Source organism: Aythya fuligula, chromosome Z, assembly GCF_009819795.1.
Source record: "Aythya fuligula isolate bAytFul2 chromosome Z, bAytFul2.pri, whole genome shotgun sequence".
In the NCBI taxonomy this organism is placed as follows: Eukaryota; Metazoa; Chordata; class Aves; order Anseriformes; family Anatidae; genus Aythya; species Aythya fuligula.
The window spans coordinates 47726385-47749905 of NC_045593.1; positions in this window are offsets into that span (position 1 = coordinate 47726385).

Below are 23521 nucleotides of genomic sequence, written 5' to 3' on the forward strand. Positions count from 1 at the left end.
GTTTTGGTTTGTTGATTTTTTTGTTGTTGTTGTTTTGTTTGTTTTTTTGTTGTTGTTGTTTGTCTTTTTTTTTTTTTTAATTCAATGGATTAATTCTCTTAAAGGGACTAGAAAATAGAAATGGGAAAAATATCTTAGTAAGAGTTTCACACTCTTACAGACACATACAAAAGATATTTATACATGAACACTGTCTTTAACACTTAGCAGTGCAGTTGGAATATATGGAAAAATATTCATAAGCAAATATTGGAAAGTAATGTAATTAAATTGGTTCAGAAAGGAAACTCTATGCAAAATGCAATCTTTTCCCCTATAATGATTTTCATCATTATAAACTTTGATTTATCTTACATATGATCTTTTAAATGTCTTTACAAGTGAAATGTAAATTTATTCTCTAATTGACAACGTTCTACTGACAAAGGCATGCCCAATGAGATATGAGCCCAGTGATATCAGATACCTTACTACAAGACCACCATTCTGAAATGTAATGTTCTTAATGAGGGTTTGATTAAAGCAATTAAGCAATTACCTTGGAGAGGATCAGCATTCTTAGAAACAAAAAGACCACCTCAAGAAACAGAGAAATCCATCTTTAAAATATTGTGTATTAAATTATGATTTGTGTGTTTAACAAGTCATATCACAAAACTCAGTTCAGGTACTGTCCCTTACATGTAAGAGTTTCTGTTTATATAGTGGTAACACACATCCACAATAATTAACTTACGTACCCAGTGGTGTCAATATTTTACAATCTATACTGTGCCATCTGATTTTTTTTTTTTTTGATGTTTCTCCATTACAAATTTATTTGGTATTTATTTCAATTCAAAGAAACAGAATGGGTTCATTACACACAGATAAACTACAGTTTTAATCAGTTTAAACAAATCATTAAAAAAATGAAAATATATATTGATGTGCAATTATAAACTATCAATGTTTTGATGACAGATGAAACTGTTGTCTTAAAACCTAATGAAACATATTCAGCCCAAATCAAGATACTTCATTGCATCTAGCCATCTGAGAGGGTATTTCTTATTTAAAATAAAGGTGAGTTATGCTTCTTAATGAAAACCTGTTTTTTAATACAAAGAAAACAATAACAATACAACCTTTTAATATGGAAATCTTCTAAATGAAATATCTAATGTCATTTGGGGAAAGAAGGTGAGTATTCTAATGAGACAGTATGATGAATCTGATATGCTGTTGTGAAATGTTCTAGTTAACTGACCATTCCAAGAGAATTTAGCTTTGCAATGTGATACAGCCAGCAATTTAATTTCTGCCAGCAAATGCCTAGTCTAAAACACTTATTTCCTTCTACTTTGCCTTTCCACACATTTCACAGATGAATTTTTGACTTCCATCTCTTCATCTATGACCTTCTAGTCTGTTTTCCCAGAACCCACAAATGGCTTTGAGCTTTGTAGCAAAAAACACATGGGACATAGCAAGTTGTTGTCATATGCTGGCAAAGAGACTCTCTTTCTCCTCTTCCTCCTACAGTATCCATCCAGATTCACAAGGAAAAACAAAGGATGCTGTTCCTTGTTTACCCAAAGAATAATGAGAACAAAGAAACTACTCTTGTGTGTGTGTTGTTGTTGTTTTTTTATTATGTTCATTTGTTTTTTGTTTGTTTGTTTTACCTGTGTCACATAAAATGTCAGCTAGTCTTGACAAGAAAGGGAATCATGGTTTTCTTTCCTCCATTGTAACATACATTACTAGTGTCAGCCAGCTGCATGCACATTCCTCAATGAAATGCCATGTCAGAATGGTCCTTAGACGTGCACTCAATGCTTTTATTTACAAGCTGTACCCAAATGTCTCAACAAAGTACATGAGCCAGAAAAGTGTTTTGTTTTGTGTTTTTTTTTTTTTTTTATAAATTCCACCATATTTCTAAATTGTTCTATTCCTTTATATTATGTTCTCCTTGAAGAAACATAAAGAAATCTATTTGGACTATACAGCCAGTGTGATTAATTCCTTGCAATTACAAGAAGTGAACATTGTTTCTTCTTATTTTCTCTCTCATATGAAAGCACTGGAAATAACCTTTTGTTCACTGAATGTCTCTTTTTGCTGTGATGGACTGGGAACAGAACTTTTTTCTCTGAATAGCCTGTAAAATTTTTTGCAATATTTTCCATGTGGTTTTCCCATCCTGGCAGATGATAACATTTGTTTTATTATATGCCTTTCTTATTCTGTTTCATGGGCCTATTGTTATCCTAATGATCAGTACAAGCTTCTTAACATTCTGACACCTGTCAGAAAATTATACATAGACAAAAAAAGGTTTCATTCTGGGCAGGAAGAAACCAAGTGAAGTTTAACAAGAGCAAGTGTAGAGTCCTGAACCTGGTAAGGAACAACCACATGTATCAGTACAGGCTGGGGAATGACCTGCTGGAGAGGAGCTCTGCAGAGAAGGACCTGGGGGTCCTGGTGGACAACAGGTTGACCATGAGCCAGCAGTGTGCCCTCATGACCAAGAAGGCCAATGGGATCCTGGTGTGCATTAAAAGCAGCGTGGCAAGCACGTCAAGGGAGGAGATCTTCCCCTTCTACTCTGCCCTGGTCAGGCCTCACCTGGAGTCCTGTGTCCAGTTCTGGGCTTCCCGGTACAAAAAAGGCAGGGAACTCCTGGAAAGAGTCAGTGGAGTCAAAGATGATATGGGGCCTGAAGCATCTCCCCTGTGAGGAAATGCTGGGAGACCTGGGTCCATTCAGCATTGAGAATAAAAGACAGAGAGGATCTTACTAATGTTTACAAATATCTTAAGTGTGTGAAACAGAGAGATTTGGCCAACCTCTTTTTAGTGGCTTGTGGGGACAGAGCAAGGAGCAATGGCCACAAAATGGAGCAGAGGAAGTTCAGCACCAATATGCAAACGAGTTTCTTCATGCTGAGGGTGACAGAGCACTGGAACAGGCTGACCAGGGGGATTGTGGAGTCTCGTTCTTTGGAGATATTCCAGACCCATCTGGACACTTACCTCGGCAACCTGCCCTAGGGAACCTGCTTTGGCAGGGGTGTTCGACCCAATGATCTCTTGTGGTCCCTTCCAATCCCTACAATTCTGTGACTCTGATTCCACATACTCTCTACCAAACTCTAGAAAGAAAGATTACAGCTTATTCAGATATACTCCTTTTGGGTTAGAAAATTGCACGATTTTAGATCTATGACAATCTTTCAAATATATAAGAAAATGTTGAAGGAAAAAAGAAGAAACCTAGAACAAGTCATCCGCCTCTTTTTGATATACTCCATGTATAGTTTTTCCCTACACACACCCAGTGTTTGTCTTTATATGCATGACCATAACTAAAAAAGTAGAACTACATAGGTTTAGAAAGTGCTATGTGATGTTGCACTTTACACTGTAAGGTAATATTTTAATTGTTCTCCAGACAAGTAAAGGACTCTTACATGTTGTTAGTAAGCTGTCTTGCATAACATTAGCTTGCTTATAACTAGACACTAGTTGTTGCTGTGGGAGGACTACTTTCATAGTCCTTGCTAACTCAGTCTCTACTGAGGCAAGTGAATTGATTCCTTTGCAGAGTATTTCAAATATACTTTAAATGCAATTATTTTGTATAATTACATTCTCCTCCATAAGAATTTTTTCAGTTGCCCAAATTATCTTAGAATTAAGCAGTCTGCCTTCTCAATTAATGATCTACACAGCCAGCTTTTTTTGGCAACTGAGTCTGTAAAAAGAAGTTCACACACTAGAATTCAAGAGACAGCTGCTGGCAGATAGTTCACAGTTAGTTAGGCCTATCCTAGTTAGCTTTTCTCAATCTCTGTTTTTCAAAACATTCTCAGTGTTTGTCATCTGCCTGTTCATGTCTGTATTTTAGAAGAACCAAGAGTGTACACTCATGTATAGCAACTCTTTTACATTTTTGTATGTATGGACAAACAAGATAATTCTGTTCATTTGTGCATGTTGTGTGATGGGAAAATCTGTTAAATTCGATGCATTAATTACTTTTTAATTATTATTTTCTATAAAACCTATGCTAATCTCTGTCTTCTACGCAATGCAACACATGTACAGCAATGACAATTTTATTGTTAAAATTTCAAAGCAGCATTCTGTGGCCCTCTACTCAAGGTATCTGAAACAGTTCATTTGGTCATGAGCCTGTCCTTATGAAAGACCATTCATACAGGCTGGTGAGTTTGACTTCATAGACAAAGAATAGTTTTCACTATAGAAAACATATTTCAATAAATAAAGTGTACTGTGTCTGGTTGGGATGGAATTAACTTTCTCTGCATCAGTCTATGCAGTGCTGTGCTCTGCATACGTAGCTAGAATAGCATTGGTATTACACCAGTGTTTTGTCTATTGCTGAGCAATACTGGCGCAGCACCAAGACTGCCTCCAAACACCCCCCTCCCAAGAGTTAGCAGGCAAGAGATGGGGAGGGGACTTCACCAAAGCAGCTGACCTAAACCAACCAAAGGGACATTCCATGCCATATGATGTAACACTCGACCATAAAAGGTGAGAAAGGGGAAAGCAGGGAGTCGGGGGGGGGGCTCTTGTTATGAAGACATCTGTCTTCCTAAACAACCGTGTTGAGGCCCTGCTTCCCAGGACTTGGCCAAACATCTTTCATTGATGGGAATTAGAGAGTAATTTCTTCCCTCCCTCTCCATGCTTCCATACAGCCTTCACTTATTTGTTTGTTTGTTTGATTAATTTTGTTTTGTTTTGTTTTGTTTTCACCTTTCCTTTTCTCTTCAATTACATTGTCTTATCTCAACCTGTGAGTTTTTTTCTTTCCAGCATAGCTTCTTCTCCTCATTTGCCTTTGAGTATGGGGAGTGAGAGAGTGATTGTGGTGGATCTCAGCTGAACACCTGAGTAAAACCACCACAGTCCTTGTTGGTACCCAACTTGGGTCTCAAAGGGTTGAGATAACAGCAGGATTGATTAACACACTTGCTAGTCACTATGTTTGGTTTGCTGCTAATATTTTTGTGTGATCCTGGTTTATGTAATCTATGCTATGTTATTCCTTCTTCTCTATATTCAATTGGAGAATGTGCTAAAATCTGGGTTTATTTTTTTCAGTTCACTGTGCTGCAAAGCCTTGAGTTTAATCTGTTATCTAGGCCCTGAATTGTTATCAGTTATGTCTTTTGGAAATTATCCTTTTAAGAATGTCCAAAATTATACAGTCTTCTTTTCCTCCTCTGGAAGTTAGTTTATGAGTGATATCCAGAAATGTATCTCCTTCTTCTTTCCCTGTGGGTTGATTGCAGCAGCTTTTGAGTATTTTGAATGTGTATGGCTAACCAACATACTCCTATTGCTAGGTCTGCAAAATGTGTTTCTTTTTCTCCTTATGGTCAAACAATTAGTTAAGAATGCCACCTGGGAACCTGCCCTGAGACAGTGTGGTGGTGGGTGGAAGGTGTGTGGGAACGTATGACCAGGTTGTCACTTCTGATCGTTCTGAACTTCACCCCTAAACAAATGTGAAATCCTAAAAAACTGATCGAATATTTGAAAAACATATATGTATGACCTGGCCCTGTCAATGCCAGAGAACTCCAGCTTGCTGCACTGTCCTGGGGCCTGGCCTACACCTATAAAATGGTAATTAACACTTCCCAGAATCCTCAACAGGAGGAGTATGTCTCTGAGTTGGATGAGCAGATAACAGACACCTTGGCTAAGGTTGTGCCCAACCATCCTCTTGATAACCTTTCACTAATATCCTGCCTGAATCTCCCCTTGATGCAGCTTCATGCCATTCCCTCATGTCCCATTGCTAGTCACCAGAGATAAGTGATCATTGCCTCTCACTTTCCCCTCTTTGTGAAAAAGCTGCAGACCATGAAAAGGTTGCCCCTCAGTCTCTTCCCTCCTAGGTTGAACAAACCGAGTGACCACAACTGCTCTTCATACATCTTGCCCTCTAGACCCATTACTATCATTCTTGCCTTTCTTTGGATGCTCCCTAATAGTTTTATGTCTTCCTTATACAGTGGCACCCAAAACTAATCAAGATGAGGCTACATGAACACAAAGTAAGTAGGACAATCACTTTCCTCAATCAGTTAACAATGCCATTCTTGATGCACCCTAACATACAGTTAGGTGCATCAAGGCTTCCAGGACATACTGTCAACTTATGTTAAACTTACTGTCAACCATAGTCCCCAGACCCCTTTCCATAGGACTGTTCTTCAGCCTCTCATTCCCCAGTCTGTAAATATGGAAAGGGTTGCCCCATCCCAGGTGCAGAATCTAGCAATTGCTCTTGTTAAACTTTGTACAGTTACTGATTGCCCAGTCCTCTAGTCTGTCAAGATCTCTCTGCAAGGTCTCTCCATCCCTGAAGGAGTCAACAGATCCTCCCATTTTAGTATCATCTGCAAACTTAATTATGGATTTAAGTCCTGCATCCAGATCATTTATGAAAACATTAAATGCAGCCCTGGGAAACCCCACTACTAACTGATTGCAAGCCTGAGGTAACTCCATTTACTATATACCTTTGAGCCTGGTTTGGCAGTTAATTTTTTACCTATATCATTGTGTATTTGTTTAGCTGTATGCTAGATTTTGTTTAGAATGATGCTGTGAGAAACGGTATCAAAATGTTTGCTGAAATCCAAAAAGATTACATCTACTGCCTTCTCTTGGCCAATAAGGTGGGTAACCTTGTCATAAAAGGAAATTAAATTTGTAAAACAGGACCTTTCCTCATGAACCTGTGTTGGCTATGACCAAAGACTACATTGTCTTTCAGATGCTTTTCATCAATTCACAGAATAATCTTCTCCATAATTTTAACAGACACTAAAGTGAGACTGGCAGAACTTTAATTACCAGGGTCTTTATTCTTGTCCTTCTTGAACATTGGAACTACATTTTTCAGTTTTCAGTTGACAGAGACCTCTCCAGATTCCTAAGACCATTGAAAAATAATTGAGAGAGGTCTTGTGATGAGAGCAGCCAACTCTCTGAGTACCCTGGAGTGAATCCCATCGGGTACAATAGACTTATGTGCAGCCAGCTGGAGAAGAAAATCCCACAATATTCAGAACTGGCTGAGAGTTCATTCCTTCAGTCACAGCCACTCAACTTGGCATACAACTGCCCTCCAAGGAATCCCAAGGCCCATCAGTGATGTTAAAAACAGAGTCGAATAAGGCATTAAGCATCCCTGCTTTGTCTTTATTTGTGAGGTGACCATCCTCATCAACTAGCAGACCAAAGCTATCCACCTTTTGCTGTTAACATACTTTAAAAAAAAAAAAAAAATGTTTGTTGTCCACCTTAGTACTATCCAGCTTCCACTGAGTTTTGGCTACATGAATTTTCCACCTACAATGGCAAAAGTTATCAAGTTATCTCTGTAGTCTTCTTTTGTCACTTGGTCTCAATTCCAGTGGCCAAACATTTTCTTTTTCCAATAAACTCTAGAAGAAGATCCCTGCTCAGCCAAGCTGGACTTCTTTCCCACCTGCTTAACTTCCAACATTGTGGAATTGCCTGCCCCTGTGATCTTAAGAGATGGTACTTAGACAGTGACTAGTACTGATGGACCCCAATGCCTTCAAAAACTGTTTTCCAGGGGACCTTACTAACTAGTTCCTTGAGCAGCCTAAACTCTGCTTTGCCCAAATCCATGGCTGAAGTTTTGTTGGCAGTTTTCCTCCTAGCAACAAAAATTTTAAATTCAACTACTTCATGGTCACTGTGGCAAAGGCAGCCACCAATCACCATTTCACCCACAAGACCCTGTCTATCTACCAGCAACAAATCTAGGAGGGCACTTTTCCTAGTTAGCTCTTTTAGTAACTGAACGAAGTTATCATCACAGTGTTTTAGGAATCTCTTGGACCTGTTTGTATCAACTGTGTGGTACTCCCTGTTCATGTCTGGCAAGTTGAATTCACCCATAAGAACAAGGGCAGCTGACCTAGAAGTATTTCTTACTTCCTTAAGGAATAATGCATAGGTGAATAATTCATAGGTGTTTTCATGTTAGCTAGGTGACCTATTGTAGACTTCCACAACATCTACATTATTTGCTTGTCTCTTAATCCTTACCCAGAGACTTTCAACCATGTCACTGATAACTGTGAGCTTTGTGCAGTCCAACCCCTCCACTACACACAGCACCACCACCCCCTCACCTGCCCTGGTTATCCCTTCTGAAGAACCTGTAACCATCCATCATAACACACTAGTCACAGGAAACTTCACAACAGGTTTCACTTATGCCAGTGATGTCATAGCTCTAGAACTGGGCCAAGACTTGTAGCTCCTCTTGCTTGTACCTTGTGTTGAATAGTTTAAACAATTACTTTCTTCATTTGTTTTAAGTGAAGCACAAGCAACAAAGTACATTTTCTGAACAGTTTATGGTATATTGTGTGAATCTTCATATTTTTTCTGCAAGGTAACTCACAAAAATGTGCAACATATCTTATTTAATTAAGAAGTTTAAAAAAAAAAATACATAGTGCATATTAGAAGAGAAAATATACCTTAGTGTACTGGGTCTGGCTGGAATGTTAACTTTCCCGGCAGCAGCCCATACAGTGCCGTACTCTGTACTTGTAGCTGGAACAGCAGTGTTATCACACCAGTGTTGTGTCTACTGCTGAGCAGCAGTGGCACCGCATTGGGCCTTTCTCTAACCCTCCTAGGGGGTGGGCAAAAAGTGAGGAGAGAAACATCACTAGGGCAGCTGACCTAAACCAATCAAAGGGATATTCCATACCATGTGATGTCACACTCAGCAATAAAAGGTGGAAACAGGAAGAAGAGGGGAGGGGTGGGCTCTCGTTGAGAAGACGTCGGTCCTCCTCTCGAACACTGGCTGCGTGCGTTGAGGCCTTGCTTCAAGGACGTGGTCAATCATCGCTCATTTGTGGGAAGTAGAGAGTAATTTCTTTCCTCTGGACTTCCATATAGCTTTCATTTATTTTGTTTGTTTGTTTTCCTCCCTTTTTTCCCCTTTCCCTTTTATTTCCCCTCAGTTAAATTGTTTAGTTCATGGTAGTCTTTATTTAATTATTATAATTATTTCCCTTTAATTAAATTATCCTTATCTCAACCTGTGAGTTGTTCTTTGCTTTACTTCTCCCCCTCCTCATCTAAAGGAGGGGGAGTGAGAGAGCGGTTGTGGGGTTTAGCTGCCCAGCACGGTAAAACCACCACAGTCCTTTTTGGCGCCCAACATGGGGCTCGAAGGGTTGAGATAACAATAGAATTGATTAAACGCATACAACTAACACACTTGCTTGCTAGTAACCATGTTCCTTGCCCTGTTAATAATAATGGCTTTGTTCATATGTCATGCAATTCGTGTCATATTCTCCTTTCTCCTATATATCCGATCCGACAAAGTGCTACAATCTGTGTTCACTTTTTTTAATTCGTTGTGCTGCCAAGCACTGACCTTGGTTTTACTCTGGAATTCAGGCTCTGCGCTGTTATCATTTGGGTCCCATGGAAACTATCTTTCAGAGAATATTCAGAACTACACTGCCTTCCTTTTCTCATCTGGACACCAGTTTATTAATAATATCAGGAATGGTACCTTTCCCTTCTTTCACAGTGGGCTAATTACAAGAGTTTGGGAGTATTTTGAAGATCCATCTGTAACCCATGTATTGCTATTTCTAATTCTGAATAACAGGTTTCATTTTCTCTCTAAGATTAGTCGATTGTTTAGAAAACTTATTTGGGAATCTGTCCCAAAACAGTCTTGTGGTGAGTGGCACGGTGTGTGGGATGATGTTAGCAAATACCTGTCACGAGTGTCTCCTCCAATAGTTTTGAACTTCACCCCTGAGCAAGTGCTAAATCCTAAAAACTTGGTAGAATGTTTGAGAGTTGTATGTCCTGACCCTGATAATGCCAGAGAACAACATCTTGCAGCATTGTGCTGGGTCCTGGCTTATTCCTATCAAACACTGTTTAACATCATCCAGCAACTTGAAGAGAGGGAGGAAGTCTCTGAATCTGATGACCAAGTAACACATGCTGTGGCTGACCCAGAGGACCAACCAACTATGGTATCAGTCGCCCCCATAGTCAAGTCAAAACAATGGAAACGGAGGTCAGCTCGTTTAGTAAGGGAAGAAGGCTCTCCTAAGAAGGAGGGAGAAGGGGAATTGGCAGGCACCTCTAAAGCAGAGCCATCACAAAAACAGCAGGAAGATGAGACAGAAATCATAAAGGAATCAGAAATCACTCGATCCATATCCCTGAGTGAGATGCGAGAAATACGAAAGGATTATGGTCGACGCCCAGGTGAACACATCCTCACTTGGCTGCTCCGATGCTGGGATGCTGGGGCCAATAGCATACAATTAGAAGGCAATGAAGCCAAGCAGCTGGGATCCCTCTCTAGAGAAAGGGTAATCGACAAAGTAATCGGGAGAGGAGCACAGGCCCTCAGCCTCTGGAGACGACTCCTGGCAGCTATCAAAGAAAGATATCTCCATAAGGAAGATATTGTATATCACATAGGCAAGTGGACCACTGTGGATAAAGGTCTCCAGCATCTGCGGGAATTAGCTGTGCGGGAGATGATTTATAGTGATTTGGACAATGCCCAGACACCTCAAGACCCCGATGAAGTCCAGTGCACAACATCCATGTGGCGTAAATTTGTGCGGAGTGCACCATCAGCACATGCCAGTACCCTGGCAGCAATTCGCTGGGACGAGGGGATGGGACCAACAATGTATGATGTGTCCTGCCAGCTTCAACAATATGAAGACAATCTCTCTGCTCCGCTACAGTCCTGTGTCTCAGCTGTGGAGAAACTGTCTAAAGGACTTGACAAGCTCGTGGAGAAAGTATATTCCCCCTCATCTAGACAGAGTGATACTTCAGCCACTAAGAATCAGCATTCGCCTGCTCAAGAGAGAGAGTACCCAAGACGTACACCACGTGGCATCTTGTGGTTTTATCTGCATGACCATGGGGAAGATATGAGGAAATGGGGTGGTGTACCTACTTCAACCCTAGCTGCTCGGGTACGTGAACTGAAAGGAAATACAGCAGCAAGAAGAGGGGCTCCTAAGAGAAGTGCTGCTCCAATTTCTATTGGGCAGTACCCCAGAGGCAGTAGAAGAGCTGATGTTATTCTTGACCATGATGAAGGGACCTCTACCTCTCATTTGCAAGAATTAAGTGGCAGACACTCCAGCCAGGACTAAAGGGGCCCTGCCTCTGGCCAGGTAGAGGAGAGGGATAACCGGATTTATTGGACTGTGTGGATCCGATGGCCTGGCACATCAGAACCACAAGAATACAAAGCTTTAGCGGACACTGGCGCACAATGCACCTTAATGCCATCAGGCTACCAAGGGACAGAACTCACCTGTATCTCTGGAGTGACAGGGGGATCCCAACAACTATCTGTACTGGAAGCTGAAGTGAGTCTAACTGGGAATGAGTGGCAAAAGCATCCCATTGTGACTGGCCCAGAGGCTCCGTGTATCCTTGGCATAGACTATCTCAAGAGAGGGTACTTCAAGGATCCAGAAGGATACTGGTGGGCTTTTGGCATAGCTGCTTTGAGCACAGAGAAGATTAGGCAGCTGTCTACCCTGCCTGGCCTTTCAGAAGACCCTTCTGTTGTAGGATTGCTGAAGGTTGAAGAACAACAGGTACCAATTGCTACTACAACGGTGCACCGACGGCAATATCGCACCAACCGAGACTCCCTGATTCCCATCCATGAGTTGGTTCACCGACTGGAGAGTTAGGGAGTAATCAGCAAGACTCGCTCACCCTTTAATAGTCCTATATGGCCAGTACGAAAGTCTAATGGTGAGTGGAGGCTAACAGTGGACTATCGAGGCCTGAATGAAGTCACGCCACCACTGAGTGCTGCAGTGCCGGACATGCTAGAACTTCAGTACGAACTAGAGTCAAAGGCAGCCAAGTGGTACGCCACAATTGATATTGCTAATGCATTTTTCTCCATCCCTTTGGCAGCAGCATGCAGGCCGCAGTTTGCCTTCACTTGGAGGGGCATCCAATACACCTGGAATCGGCTGCCCCAGGGGTGGAAACACAGCCCTACCATTTGCCATGGACTGATCCAGTCTGCACTGGAGCAAGGGGGAGCTCCTGAGCACCTTCAGTACATTGACGACATCATCGTGTGGGGCAACACAGCAGAAGAAGTTTTTGAGAAAGGGAAGAAAATAATCCAAATTCTCCTGAAAGCTGGTTTTGCCATTAAAAAGAGCAAGGTCAAGGGGCCTACACAGGAAATCCAGTTCTTGGGGGTAAAATGGCAGGATGGACGTCGCCATATTCCAATGGATGTGATCAATAAAATAACAGCAATGTCTCCGCCAACTAGCAAAAAGGAAACGCAAGCTTTCCTAGGCCTCGTGGGATTCTGGAGAATGCATGTGCCAGGCTATAGTCAGCTTGTGAGTCCTCTATATCGAGTGACTCGAAAGAGAAACTATTTTGAGTGGGGCCCTGAGCAACAACAGGCATTTGAACAAATCAAACAAGAAATAGCTCGTGCAGTAGTCCTTGGGCCTGTCCGTACTGGACCAGCTGTGCAAAATATACTGTACACTGCAGCTGGGGAGCATGGGCTCACCTGGAGCCTTTGGCAGAAAACCCCAGAAGAAACTCGAGGTCGACCTCTGGGCTTCTGGAGTCCGGGCTATCGAGGATCAGAAGCCAATTACACCCCAACTGAAAAAGAAATACTCACAGCATATGAGGGTGTTCAAGCTGCTTCAGAAGTTGTGGGTACAGAGGCACAGCTCCTCTTGGCACCGCGGCTACCTGTGTTACACTGGATGTTCAAAGAGAAAATTCCCACTACACACCATGTAACTGATGCTACATGGAGTAAGTGGATAGCGTTAATTACACAGCGGGCTCGAATGGGAAAACCCAATCGCCCAGGAATCCTGGAAGAGATTATGGACTGGCCGGAAGGCAGAGATTTCGGAGTGCCAACAGAAGAGGTAACCCGTGCTGAAGAGGCACCACCATACAATGAGTTGCCAGAAGACAGAAAGCAGTATGCATTGTTTACTGACGGATCCTGCCGTGTGATAGGGAGCCATCGGAAATGGAAAGCTGCTGTGTGGAATCCCATACGACGAGTTGTGGAAGCCATAGAAGGGGAAGGTGAGTCGAGTCAGTATGCAGAAGTAAAAGCCATACAACTAGCCCTAGATATCGCCAAAAGAGAAAATTGGCCAGTATTGTATCTTTATACTGACTCATGGATGGTGGCAAATGCTCTGTGGGGGTGGCTGCAGCAATGGAAAGAGAGCAACTGGCAGCGCAGAGGTAAGCCTATCTGGGCTGCTACCCTGTGGCAAGATATTGCTGCCCGGGTAGAAAACCTGGATGTTAAAGTATGTCATGTAGATGCTCACATGCCCAAGAGTCGCACTACTGAAGAACATCAGAACAACAATTATGTGGATCGAGCTTCGAAAATTGAAGTGGCTCAGGTGGACCTAGACTGGGAACGTAAGGGTGAGCTGTTTGTAGCTCGATGGGCCCATGAAACATCAGGACATCTGGGGAGAGATGCCACTTACAGATGGGCTCGTGATCGAGGGGTGGACTTGACCATTGAGGCCATCACACAGGTTACCCATGAGTGTGAGACCTGTGCTGCAATTAAGAAAGCCATGAAGGTAAAATCTCCTTGGAACAGGGGGAGATGGTTAGGGTTTCAATATGGTGAGGCCTGGCAAATTGACTATATCGGACCACTCCCAAAAACTTGCCAAGGCAAACGGTACATACTCACCATGGTAGAAGCAACTACTGGGTGGCTGGAAACATACCCTGTAAACCATGCCACAGCCCGAAACACTATCTTGGGCCTGGAAAGACAAGTATTGTGGCGTCATGGTACACCAGAGAGAATTGAGTCTGACAATGGGAGTCATTTCCGAAACAATCTTGTTACCTCCTGGGCAAAGAGGCATGGTATTGAGTGGGTGTACCACATCCCTTACCACCCACAAGCCTCTGGGAAGGTTGAGAGGTACAATGGACTGTTAAAGACTATGTTACGAGCATTAGGTGCTGGGACGTGGAAACAATGGGACACAAATCTACCAGAAGCCACTTGGCTAGTTAACAATAGGGGGTCTGACAGCCGTGCTGGTCCTGCCGAAACAAAACCCCTACACACTGTGAAAGGAGCTAAGGTTCCTGTAGTGCATATAGGAAGGTGGATGGGGAAGGCAGTGTGGGTTGCTCCTGCCTCGGGAAAAGGCAAACCCACTCGTGGGATTGTCTTCGCCCAAGGACCAGGGTATACCTGGTGGGTCATGCAAAAGAATGGGGATATCAAGTGTGTGCCTCAAGGAGATTTGACATTGAGAGAAAACTAATCTGTAATCTAAATTATATGTTGTAGGAAGATGCTGTAGGATCAACGACAGGTCAACTTTGCAAGGAGCCGGGCAGTGCAACAAGGACTTGAGCTAAGCTGGTGCTGGTGTCCAGACATCCAACTCCGCCTGCCTTGAGTGGCCACTTTGGCAGATGAAGACCTAATCATCAACAGTTCTTATGAACATTTTCCAAGAAAGACCTATGGAACGAAAAGATACACCTGCCTATTAATCCTGTCCTGTTAAATCCTTGTCCTGTTAAAGGACAAGGGATAATGATGAGAATGCTTGTATGCTAAAGTATGGGGATCTGAGTGTGACACAAATGTTATGGAATAAGGGGTGGAAGTTGTACTGGGTCTGGCTGGAATGTTAACTTTCCCGGCAGCAGCCCATACAGTGCCGTACTCTGTACTTGTAGCTGGAACAGCAGTGTTATCACACCAGTGTTGTGTCTACTGCTGAGCAGCAGTGGCACCGCATTGGGCCTTTCTCTAACCCTCCTAGGGGGTGGGCAAAAAAGTGAGGAGAGAAACATCACTAGGGCAGCTGACCTAAACCAATCAAAGGGATATTCCATACCATGTGGTGTCACACTCAGCAATAAAAGGTGGAAACAGGAAGAAGAGGGGAGGGGTGGGCTCTCGTTGAGAAGACGTCGGTCCTCCTCTCGAACACCGGCTGCGTGCGTTGAGGCCTTGCTTCAAGGACGTGGTCAATCATCGCTCATTTGTGGGAAGTAGAGAGTAATTTCTTTCCTCTGGACTTCCATATAGCTTTCATTTATTTTGTTTGTTTGTTTTTCTCCCTTTTTTCCCCTTTCCCTTTTATTTCCCCTTAGTTAAATTGTTTAGTTCATAGTAGTCTTTATTTAATTGTTATAATTATTTCCCTTTAATTAAATTATCCTTATCTCAACCTGTGAGTTGTTCTTTGCTTTACTTCTCCCCCTCCTCACCTAAAGGTGGTGGAGTGAGAGAGCGGTTGTGGGGTTTAGCTGCCCAGCACAGTAAAACCACCACACTTAGGAAGTGTCATTAAAATCACATTCTTTTTTTATTATATAGATTATATATATTCTCTTTGGAGATTAAGTGAGAGCATTTCTTCATGATGGTAATAGTATTTATAACACAGAGTAGATGCTGATAGTGTCAAATTCATTGTTGAAAATTGAAGTTACAGTGATCAGTACTGTTATCCTTTGCATCAGGGTATAATGTTCATGTGAATATGTGATTTCTAAGTTCTTTAATGAACAATAATGTGTGTGAGTATTTGCTGAAAATTTTAGGTGATTTTTTTTTATTTTTATTTTTACATACAATAGCCAAGGAATGATAGAGAAACTTAGTAATCACTGAAGAATGACAATCTCTTCCTGAAAAGTTTTTGCATGTTTTGTGTGCAACAGCTGACAGTAAAATGTGAGATTTAAAAAAAAAAAAAAATCTGTAAATGAACAACAATTAAATAAGAATTCAGTAAACAGCATGGCAGAACTGGGAGGGTCACAAGTACCAGGAAACTTAAAAGAATAGAGCAAAAACAGTTGTGCAATGTATAGATATTACTTTGATTTAGGTAATAATACCTCACAATACCTAATAATAGACTAATAGTCCTACAACAACCTGCTGTTGTCTTTCTCTTAGACCTTAGTCAAGGAATTTTGATAAAACTGATAACTGATAAAATATATTCATCTTTGTTTTAGTAAGAACCCTGTATTAGAGGTTTATTATTTCTCTTGTAAAAGAGCAAAGGAGGATTTCAGAGTTTAATAAGATTTTATATCGTCTATAAGCTGAAGCCCAACTTACAAACGAGTTGTATGAGCAACAAAATAGCTGAAGGGGAAACAGAAATTTACTTTGTTTTTTAGATATGGGCAGTTATGTTTGATGTGTATTTAACATCATTTGGGTGTTTTAGGACCTCAGAAGTCTCCAAGTCACATTTATTAGACTTTATAGACCTTCTAAATAAAGACATTCTTTTCCTTATTTCTGTTCACACCCCCTTTTTTTTTTTCTTTTTTTTTTTTTTATTGCTTTCATAACAGTAAGTATACGAATAAGCATCTTATTGTGGTTCTGCATGCCAGTAGCTACAGTATCACTCCAGATTTATTTGCAGAATGTTGAGCGTATTGCAGGCATCAAGTCTTTTTTGTGTCATATGTACTACAGTATGAAACTATGAGGCCTCCATGAGTCTCTCTATCCAAAACAGTTTGCTATGTCTCATACTGGACGAAGGATTATTAAAAGCAATAAAGTGTTGCCCCTACACACCATCACTCTGTAACAAAGTTCAAAACCAGTGTCTTTTATGCAATCTCCAAAAATCGTTGCCATTAACTACAATAAATTAACACTTCTGTCCTGAAAAGAATGATATTTTAGTTAGCTAAATTATAATCATACAATCCTAGAATGCCCTTGTGTTGGAAGGGACCTTAACGATCATCTAGTTCCAAACCCCTGCCATAGGCAGGGGTGCCACCCACTAGATTAGGTTGCCCAGGGAACCTGACCTTGAAATCTCTCAGGGATGGATCATTTACAAGTTCTCTGGGCAAACTTTTTCTATGCGTCATCACCTTCTGATTAAAAATTTCCTAATAGCATCTAATCTAAATCTTCGCTCTTTTAGTTTAAAACTATTCCCTCTATCATTATCTGCTTGAGTAAAAAATTGCTCATCATCTTTTTATAAGCCTTCTTTAAGTATTGAAAAGCTTCAGTGAGGTATCCTCACAGCCTTCTCTTCTCCAGGATGAACATCCCCAGGCCTCTCAGCCTTTCTTCACTGGAGAGGTGTTATAATGAGAACTTTTGTATTTATTTGCTTATTGTCAGAATTTTAATATATTTATATATATATTTATATATATATATATACATGTATATATATATATATATTTATGTTAGCTTGTTATAAATAAAGAATAAGAAAATTGAGGGAGGGTCTCCAAAGAAGCTCTCAGTGAGACACAGCAGGAATCAGAACAAACTTTGCTGAAGCACCAAACAGGGTGAGAATGTACATGCCAATACACAAAAATTCAAAATTCAGTGTTATGATGATACACACTGAGGTTCATTAGCAGATGGTGTACCTAATTAACACAGCAGAGTAAGAGAGAAATGTTGAAAGGTAGCTTTTCAGCACTCCCATTAAATTTCTATCAGCAATTATTTTCTATTGTTCTACAAAAAAGACTGAGATCCAAATCTTAAAGTATTCATTTTAAGTTCAACCAAAAGTTTATATCTGTGTATAATAAAAATAAAATAAAAAAAAATACACAAAACATAAAAAACTACTTGGCAAAGTACCTAGGACATGAACAGATCAAGACGGTGAAGGACAAACAAAAAGAAGACACTTCATAACAGAGGGTCAGTATTGAACTCTTCATAAGAAGGTTTTTTTCCCTTTCTTCAATATAAACACTTCAACATGAAAAAATAGGATGTACATTCATGTACATTCTTTTAAGAATGTACATTCTACATGCCATGCATAATGTAAATGTCAAGCCATTACCTTGAATTTCATCTAGAAATTCACAAATATCTTTTAAAGTTCATGAAACTCTATTATGTTATTCTAAATAATTTTCCACTTCAAAACCAGAATGCAACAGACTCGTTCCATTGAGTCTAGTTGAGAGGGTCTCCTTTATAACCCCAACAGAGAAGATTTGCACTTGCTTAAATAGGAATATGAGCTTGGACATGGAATGATTTACAACAGAAAAAAGAAAGATAGTGGATAGGTTGAGCGATCCAATGTGAGCAACAGTCATACTTGGCTCTGTATTTTTAGCTGTTTTGGTAATTTCTTATACAGATACAGTACTTTGACATGACCACAAGCTGTTCCTGAGTATTCCAAGTGATGTGGATGCATACATAGTCAAAGAGGATATTATAGAATCATAGAATCATAGAATATCCTGAGTTGGAAGGGACCGATAAGGATCATCAAGTTCAACTTCTGGCACCGCACAGGTCTACCCAAAAGTTTAGATCATGTGACTAAGTCACTTCTTAAATTCAGACAGGCTTGGTGTAGTGACTACTTCACTGCGGAGCCTGTTCCGGTGTGCGACCACTCTCTCAGTGAAGAACCTCTTCCTGATGTCCAGCCTAAACTTCCCCTGCTGCAGCTTAACACTGTTCCCATGGGTCCTATCACCGGTGATTATGGAGAATAGGTCACCTGCCTCTCCACTTCGCCTCAAAAGGAAGTTTTAGCAGGCCCAGTGACCTCAGCCGTTCCTCATATGTCTTCCACTCTAGGCCCTTCACCATCTTCATCGCCCTCCTCTGTACACTCTCTAACAGTTTAATATCCTTTTTGTACTGCGGTGCCCAGAACTGCACACAGTACTTGAAGAGAGGCCGCACCAGCATAGAGTAGAGCAGGACAATCACTTCCCTCCACCAACTAGCAATGCTGTGCTTGATGCATTCCAGGACACAGTTGGCCCTCCTGGCTGCCAGAGCACACTGTTGTCTCATATTCAACTTGCTATCAACCACAACCCCCAGATCCCTCTCTGTGGGGCTTCTCTCCAGCATCTCATCGCCCTGTCTGTACCCAGCCAGGTTGGCCCCATCCCAGGTGCAGGACCCGGAACTTGCTCATGTTAAACTTCATGTGGCTGGTGATTGCCCAGCTCTCCAATTTGTCCAGGTCTCTCTGCAAGGCCTTTCCACCTTCAACAGAGTCAACAGCTCCTCCCAGTTTAGTACCATCAGCAAATTTGCTCAAACCACCTTCTAGTCCTACATACAAATCATTCATAAAAACATTGAAGAGGACTGGCCCTAAAATGGAACCTTGAGGAACCCCACTAGTGACCATCTGCCAGCCAGATGCGGCCCCATTTACCACAACCCTTTGAGCCCTACCCGTCAGCCAATCGTTCACCCATCATATGATGTTTTTGTTAAGTTGTATGCTGAACATTTTGTCCAGTAGGATCCTATGGGAAACTGTGTCAAATGCCTTGCTGAAGTCCAGAAAGATCACATCAGCTGGTTTCCCTTGATCGATTAGACAGGTGATCTTGTCATAAAAGGAAATCAAATTTGTTAGGCTGGACCTACCCCTCATGAACTTTGGCTGGGACCAATGACTGCGTTGTCCTCCAGGTGCACTTCAATAACTTCAAGAATCATCTTCTCCATAATTTTACCAGGCACTTATGTGACACTCACAGGCTAGGGTCTTCTTTCTTACGCTTCTTGAAAATTGGCACAACATTTGCCAGCTTCCAGTCTACTAGGACCTCTCTAGATTCCCAAAATTGTTGAAAAATAATTGAGAGAGGTCCCGCAATGACATCAGCCAGCTTTTTAGGCACCGTGGGATGAATCCCATCTGGACCCATGGGCTTGTATGGATCCAGGCAGAGCAGCAAATCCTGCACATGCTCAGGGTTGGTTGGGAGTTTATCATTCCCACCATCATGGTCCTCCCGCTCAGGGCACCCAGGGTTCTGAAGCCCATCATCAGTGTTGAAGGCAGAGGTGAAGAAGGCATTAAACATCTCTGCCTTGCCTATGTCATTGTCTGTGAGGAGACCTTCCCCATCAAGTAACAGACCTATGTTTTCTTTGGTTCTCCTTTGGTTCACATATCTAAAAAAAACTCTTTTATTGTCTCCCACAGACATGGTCAGCTTCAGCTCTAGTTGGGCTTTGGCCACATGAATTTTCTCCCTACAAACATGAACAGCATCCCTTTATTCCTTCCTCATCGCCTGACCCTCCTTCCAGCAGCTGTACACTTTCTTTTTTCACCTAAGCTCCAGAAGATCCCTGGTCAGCCAGGTTGGCCTTCTGCTCCACCTGCCTGATTTCTGATATTTTGGAATTGCCTGATCTTGTGCTTTTCAGAGGCAGTGCCTAAAGACTGACCAGCACTGATGGATGCCAATGCGTTTAAAAGCAGCTTCCCAGGGGACCTTGCTGACTAGTTTCGGGAGCAGCCTGAAGTCTGCTTTCCCCATATCCAGGGCTGAAGTTTTGGTGGCAGTTTTCCTTCTGTCACCATAAATTCTAAACTCAACCACTTCATGGTCACTATGATCGAGACGGCCACCAATTGCTATATCACCCACAAGACCCTCTCTGTTCTCCAGCAACAGATCTAGGAGGGCACCTTTCCTAGTTGGCTGCACCTGCACAAAGAAGTTATTATCTAGGTGCTTTATGAACCCTCTGGACTTGCTCTTGTCAGCCATGTGGTGATCCCAGTTGACTTCTGTCAAGTTTAAATCCCCCATAAGGACAATGGGAGTTGATCTCAAGGCATCCCTTAGTTCTTCAAAGAATAATTCATCGGCATTGTCGTCCTGGCCAGATGGTCTATAATAGACTCCCACAGCGACATCCCCTTTATTTGTTCATCCCTTAATCCTTACCCAGAGGCTCTCAACTTTGCCATCGCCAATTTGAAGTTCCACAGAGTCCAGCCCATGCTTCACATACATTGCCACCCTGCCACCTTGCCTACCCTGCCTGTCCCTCCTGAAGAGCCCGTAACCATCTATTGTGACATACCAGCCACAGGACTCATCCCACCAGGTTATGCTTATGCCAATGATGTTGTAGCTGTGGGAGTGGGCCAAGACTTCTAGCTCATCCATTTTATTCCTCATACTGCATGCGTTTGTGTAGAAGCACTTCAAATGCACCTCCCTACACACAGCACCTTGTGGAGCTGACTGAAGGAAAAAAAAAATATTATTTTTTCCTGAACATTTTTGATATACAGTCCGATGACATAAATGGAAAACTGCTGTATTTTGTAGTGAAATTATTTCACTTCTTTGTGAGATCATGGTGAGTTCTTCTGTCTGATACAGAGCCTGCCAAAGGCTTTATTGTTATAAAACTATTTAAGCTATATGTCTTACATGCAACTGAGCTATGGAATGACTTAGACTGAGCCAGGAAGGCCACTAATGTTTGCTTATTGAGTAAAATTACACATTGGCTGCACATAAGCTGCTATGTTAATGTATCCATTAGGTTTTGAGATTTTATACATAAACAAGGTTGTGAGAGAGCAAGATCAGTCTAAATGCTTTAAGTGCAGACAACAAAAAGATTCCTTTTCTTCCACTGTCACACTGATATCTCTGAAATACACAGGTCCTCTGCACTAGAAAATCACCAGACTTTTTCATGAAGAAATGTGTACACAAATAAGAAGTGTGGGAGATCTCAACATTGGAATAGTTTCTTCTTACTTGAAACTTAATTTACTAACAATGCAATTCCACTTGTCTCCCTTGCTTCTTTTAAGACTTAGGGCAATTAGGTGGGCTGAGGGCGGGTACCACTTAAGATACTACAGGTTTCTGGAATTGTGCACTGTATATTACAGGATAAAGGAATAAAAAATGGGAATTCTCATACCAGAATAAAAATAGGAAGTATATATATAGTGGTAGCAGGCTAATGAATTTCTTGAGATGCAGCTGAAAGTGCCTGAGGCTGTCTCTCCATGTGAATGCTTGCAGCCATGGCAGAGATCCCAGATAGAAGGATTTCACTTGTTAACTTTACAGCAGATCACACTAAAATGTGACATTCTGTTGTACAAGAAACCTGTTTGCTAGGGTAAAGAGTGATTTTTAAAAAGTATTTGATGTTCAAGGATATTTGCAAACTATTGGCACAGAAAAAGACACAGGAAAACATATTCAGAATATATAAGATGGAAAGAGGTGACAATTCTTCAAGAAAACATACAAGAACAAAAACAAACAAACAAAACAAAACAAAAGAAGAGAAGGAGAGAAATTGAAAGGAAAAGGGAAATTGAATCAAAACATGCAGAATATGTCCCAGTGTGCTGCAGTGGTTAGATTTGTTCACAGGATGGACAGAACATTCAATTGTAAAAGATTTTCTCCTTCAGTCACTTTTTTAAATCTACTGAGAACAAACGGGAAGTGTACATTCACCATCTAACAAATATTGCTCATGATATTATTGAAAACTGGCTATAACCTCAATAGCAGCAGCAAACTTTATCACAAGAATTATAAAAACATAGAACGTTTTTCCCCTCATGACACATGGGTCACAATGCTGAAGGATGAATACCTCCTTTCACTGTATTCTTGCCAATGGTTTGCATTCTAATTGAAACAAACTTTCTTCTTAAGTTCTCTGTAACTCATTATGAGGATATGAACAATATTACTGTTATATTGACTTTTCTTTCTTCTTCCTTTTTATTTAAAAAAAAAAAAAAAAAAAAAAAAAAAAAAAAAAAAACACTGAACCTTAGGCTGGCCAAATGCTCTGTGTTTACATAAGACAATTTTTCAGTGATGCATGCAGCACAATGGTGATCTTTAAAGGACCATACATTTGTAACATGGACTGTAACTATCATTTGATTCATTTTCCTTAGTAAGAAAAATAGAGAAAAGTAACCCTCCTGCACTCTAAGACAAAAACACCTTAAACAGATTTGATTTACAACTTTTCTAAGGTCAGTGTGAGAAAGGGAAAACAACTCTCAAGGCATCACTAGCATTTTGTCAAAATCAGTGTGATTTTGAGGTGTAGTATTGGTAACATTAAGTGATAGAAGTACTTTAAACAGCCTGAGAACTGATGTATTTGCAGCCTGCATTTTTCTAAACATGACAAGCATGAAGTTAACACACACACTGCAAAATACAATTTAAAAAAAAAAAAAAAAAAAAAGATTCTTGATGCTTTCCTTTAAATATGTCAAGCTATGAAAGTACAGAATGAGGATATGGAAAGCAATATGCTCCTTATATTGAGGGTCACAGTAAGCTTCAAACTTATACATGAATCAAGTGTAATCAAGTACAGATAACTTGAACACTCAAGTCTATGTAATTTTCAAACTCTTCAATAAATGAACACCCTAAAAACCATGACTGTCATCGATATAAACCTTCAGATTTCTTTTGTAAAAAGAAAATTTAGTCATGAAGTTTGTTTGCGTAGATTAAAGACAAACCCTGACAAGTGAGCGAAGGATATGTCTTCTCTGCTATATTCTCCACAAAAAAAATAT